This window comes from Mastomys coucha, unplaced genomic scaffold (assembly GCF_008632895.1).
Source record: "Mastomys coucha isolate ucsf_1 unplaced genomic scaffold, UCSF_Mcou_1 pScaffold15, whole genome shotgun sequence".
NCBI classification, from domain to species: domain Eukaryota; kingdom Metazoa; phylum Chordata; class Mammalia; order Rodentia; family Muridae; genus Mastomys; species Mastomys coucha.
The window spans coordinates 158504877-158510168 of NW_022196897.1; positions in this window are offsets into that span (position 1 = coordinate 158504877).

The following is a 5292-nucleotide window of genomic DNA, read 5'->3' on the forward strand; positions in this document are numbered from 1 at the left end:
AGCTAATGCCGGGTACCAAGCTGCACACCCATGAGCGATGGAACTCCCAGCAAGTCCCCTTGCGGTGGAAATGGTCATCAGTCCCACCTGTGAGGACACTAGGCTCAGAGAGCACTGTCACTGCTCTCTGGGTGTAACAGACCCAGGCTTGAGACTTAAGCATGCTGGCTGCAAAGCCCAAGGTGGTAGGCATTCCACCAGAGGCCAGAGGGAAATCCCTCGGCTGCTGCTCTCAACTGTCATTCATAAAAAGCAAGACTGTGTTGATGTGCCATCTCGCTCAGGTCAAGATGTCAACGACCAGGAAAACAAAGTACAGAAAATGGCTAACATCAATGTGGATAAAGGGAGCCCTCAGACACCACTGGGGGAGGGGCGTGCAAACTGGTCCAGCCACCGTGGAAGTCAGTATGAAGGTCTCTCAAATAACTAAAAACTGATCTTTCACATGATCCACCTATGACACTCCTGGGTATTTACCCAAAGTTCTACCTCCAAGCCAGCATGTGACAGGGATGTTTGCTTGGGCGTTTCTGATTACTGAAGCACTGTCCATGAGAGCTCCTTCGTGAACCAACGTGGAGGTGCACATGGCGTAAGGAAAGTGGGAGTCCAATGGGGTAAGGAAATGTGGGGGTCCAATGGGGTAAGGAAATGTGGGGGTGTGCACAGCAAGGTTCTTCCCAGTCACCGTGTGGAACGAAGTTATGCCCTTTGCAAGACAACGGGTGCCATAGAATCCATAGATGAATGAGTTACAGCAGCCTCAGAAAGATGGGCATCATGGGTTCTCTTTCCTCTGTGGCTCCTATGTTTGTCACAGACGTATAAAAACATATGTATCTAGCGTGAAAGATGTGAAGTGTCTAGGATGACAAGGGAACTAACAGGAGATGGGAGGGGGAAGGGTGTGAGCATAATTCGCTGAACATACACCACTGCAGACATATACGGACAGAAGCCCTAAACATAAACAATTTTTAAGAGAGATTTGGGGTCAGTAAGAGGACTCTATGGTTAGTGTTTTCTGTGCAAGCATAAGGACCTGAGTTTATATCCCCAGTACCCACAAAGTTTAGCATTGTCCCAAATAGCACCCCAGTACTGTGCAGCAGAGATAAGGAGAGCCTGGAGCTAGCTGGCCAGTCAGTCTGGTCACTTAGTGACCCCCAGATGCAGTGAGAGATCCTATCTCAAAACATAATGGAAGGGGTGATTGAAAAAGACCGGATGTTGACCTCTGCCCTCCATCTGAGCACAGTACACACATGTAAACAAGTGTGTGCACACATGCAAACACACACACAAATATACACACAAACATGCACACACAGAAGAACATGCAAACATACACACACATACATACACAAATACACATACATACACACAGACACAAATACACACATAAACACACACAAAAGCATACACACATACACAAACATGTATACATATGCAAACACACACACACACACACACACACACACTAAGATTCATCCTGAATCCCTGAAATGGGAGCGAAATTCCTCCACCGACCTGTGCCCTCTGGGTTTCCTCCAGCCCAGGAGTTTGGCTCAAGCATGTCACTCTTTGATGATGAGCAAATTCTCACCTCAGGTGTTACGTGAAGTCCACCATTTATGTGAAGTCCGCCATTTATTCTTCCGTGGCTCTGTTAGTCCCTTTATGTTGGCAAAGACAGAGCGCACCCCTGTCTGGACTGGAGGTGGAAGATAGGGCTGCACATGCGGCACCTTGCGGAAACTGGAAGTTTTAGGAGAGGAGATCCGGGCCTGCAGATGGGCCTGCCCCAGCACTCCAGATTTGCTGTCCTAGACACTGACACCGCTCCCAGGAATGACCCGTCCTCCCAAGTGCTCAGCGCTGTCAACGGATCTGGGCCAAGTTCTAGCAGCTCAGATTCCCAAGTGAAGCTGAGTCTCTCTGCTCTGTAACTCTAGCATAGACATTGGAGTGTAGCCCCTTAGTCCTCTAGACTCACAAGCTCTGAACGACCACATCCCTGTAACCAAGCAACACAGTCTTTACCTTCAACAGCCCTGGGTCCTGTGAGCATCCCAGAAGCTCACACAGTGAGCTCACCCAGTGAGCTCGGAGACAGAAGTGTGCACAGCCCCCAGTGTAGAGCTCTGCTCCAACTGCCCCCTCAACTATGCTATATCCATTATTCACTCTCCCAATCTAGAATAATGTCCCCTACGACCTTCTCTCCTCCTGATCTTGTCCCGTGCTTGAGTCACGGAACAAAGAGAATACTTTATAACTCTAAGGACAGTTTCGGAGAGGAATGGGGAAAGAAAATGAGAAAGAGAAATTAATTCTTTTTCCAAAGTTTTGCGGCAGCCTTGGAGGTCTCGGTTTACAGCCAGACGTTCCAGAATCTTCTCATGAGAGTGTTTTATGTGAGAAAGGCAGTTAAGCAAGGAGGCACTTGACTGCTCCTTCTAAATGAAAATTTTCAATTAGTCTGAATAAGTTAATTACATCATCCTTTAGTAACTGCTCTTGTGATTCTGCAAATCCTCTATTAATTGATTCAACCATTTGCCCTCAAACCAAGCGACAGCAAGCAGGTACAGAAAAGCACTGGAGAGAGGAGAGGCTGCACTGGTCCGTTCTGCTCAACTGACACAGACCGAGACGTGTCTGGGAAGAGAGAACCTTAACTGAGAACATGGGTCCATAAAACTGGCCTATAGGCAAGTCTGGGGTGCATGGTCTTGATTGAAGTGGGAGGTTCGGCCCACTTTAGGTGATGTCACCCTGGGTTGGTCACCCTGGGTGTCCTGGGTTCTATAAGAAAACAAGCTGCAGGGAGCAAGCCAGTAAGCAGCTCCCCTCCATGACCTCTGCATCGGCTCCTGCCCTGCTTGAGTTCCTGCATTGACTTCCCTCAGTGACAGACTGCTACCAGGAAGTTCAAGCTGAAGCAACCCTCCCCTCACACACATACCGGAAGTTGCTTTCAAGTCACAGTGTTTACCATAGCAATGGAAACCCTGACTCAGAGGTGGAGATAAGGGACCAATGTCAGCTTGCGACTCACTTGGGAGTCTCTGATCTCTCTGCCCCTCCGCCTACCCAGTTCACCATCAACCATCTGAATAACAGAGAACGCTGCATGGATCAGAAGCCAGACAAGCAGGAGCTGTTTCCAGACACTCCATCCATGGAGAACTGGGATAGGTATTCAAAGATAATGAGTGACCTCAAGTGAGCAAGAGGCTCTTGACACTCTGCCTATCCCCCAAGAAAGGGCGCCCAGGTCGGTGGCCCATGGCACTGCCCCCCACAGACTATGAGCATGTATTCTGCTGGGTTGGTGGATGCCACCATCAAGTGTCCTTGCCCATCAGGAGCTCGTTCTGCATCCTACTCATTGAACCCCCTTTTAAAGATCTATTTTAATTTTATCTGATATGGATACACATCATGTGTGTGCAGGTGCCAACAGGGACGAAGAGCCCATCAGATCGCTCAGAGCTGGAGTTACAGGCATCTGAGAGCCTCCTGACACGGGTGCTATGGTCCTCAGGACAGAGCAGCAGGCTCTCTTGACTGCTGAGCCATCTCTCCAGCCCTCCTCTCTTACCTTTAAAAGATTTGTTTCATTTGTGTGTGTATGTGCGTGCATGTGTGTGTGTGTGCACGTGCATGAGTGTGAGTGTGTGTGTGTGGTGTGTATAGTATGTGTGTGTGGTGTGTATAGTATGCGTGTGTGGTGTGTATAGTGTGTATGTGTGTGTGTGGTGTGTATAGTATGTGTGTGTGGTGGAGGGGGGACACGTGTGTGTGGTATGTGTGTGTGGTATGGTGTGTGTATATGTGTATGTCTGTCTGTGTGGTGTGTGTCTGTCTCTGTTTACTGTGTGTGTGGTATGTATAGTGTCTGTGTGTGTGGTGGAAGGGGTATGTGTGTGTGTGTGTGTGTGGTATGTGTGTGATGTGTGCATGATATCTGAGTGTGTAATGTGGTGTGTCTGTCTGTCTGTGTATAATGTATGTGTGTATATGTATGTGTGGTGTGTGTATACTATGTGTGTGTGATTGAGGGGGTATGTGTGTGTGGTACATGTGTGTGGTGTGTATGTATGTGTGTGTGATATGTGTGTGTGGTGTGGTGTATATATGTGTGTCTGTCTGTGTGCCTGTGTGGTGTGTGTGTGTGTGGTGTTTATAGTGTATATATGTGTGGTGAAGGGGTATGTGTGTGGTCTATGTGTGATGTGTGCATGATATCTGTGTGTGTAGTGTGGTGTGTCTGTGTGTATGTAGTGTATGTGTGTATGTATGTGTGGTGTGTGTATACTATGTGTATGTGATGGAGGGGGTATGTGTGTGTGGTATATGTATGTGGTGTGTATGTATGTGTGTGTGATATATGTGTGTGTGGTATGGTGTATGTGTGTATGTGTGTGTGTCTGTGCCTGTGTGGTGTGTGTGTGTGGTGTGTTGTATGTGTGTGTCTGTCTGTGTGCCTGTGTGGTGTGTGTGTGTGTTGTGTTGTATGTGTGTGTCTATCTGTGTGCCTGTATGGTGTGTGTGTGGTGTGTTGTATGTGTGTGTCTGTCTGTGTGCCTGTGTGGTGTGTGTGTGTGGCGTGTGTGCTGTAAGAGTATCCATGGAGGCCAGGAGCAGGCATCTGGTGGATTCTATGGAACTGAACCGATAGGCAGTTGTGCTGGGAATGAAACTCCAGTCCCCCACTCCAACAGGCTGCCTGGTACTGAGCTGGGGGTCAGCCCTTCCTCTCAGAGGGACAGTGACTCCTGGAGGGGGGAGGGGGTGAGAGACCATTGATGACAGAGCAGGATGGTGGTCACTGATTGATCACTGACTGATCATGAAGGGTTTCAGAAGGGGTGGGGTGGGGGAGGGGCATCTTCCACTAGAACTAAGTGTTGGAGTGCACCAGGCTCAGCCTCTGCAAGATCATCCTCCATCCCCACTGCAATCTGAACGCAACGGGAAGATGGATGGCCCACACTTCACCTCCATCTGCATCTCCTGATGATGCTTACCAGGCCGCACCTGTGATTGAGGTCCCTGTCTTCTCCATTCACTCCAGGGGACGCTGCTAAGAACAGGAGAGAACTCCATCCCAGGACTGACTGCTAGAGAGAGACAAGGAACGAATGAACGGTGCAGAGAGACACTCAGCCACACCAGGCTGGGCAGGAGCTTTAAAGTGAACAGGAAGGGTCACAGGAAAGGGAAGGAGAGGGGAGGGGAGGGGGAGGAGAGGGGAGGATAGAGGAGGGGAGGGGAGGAGAG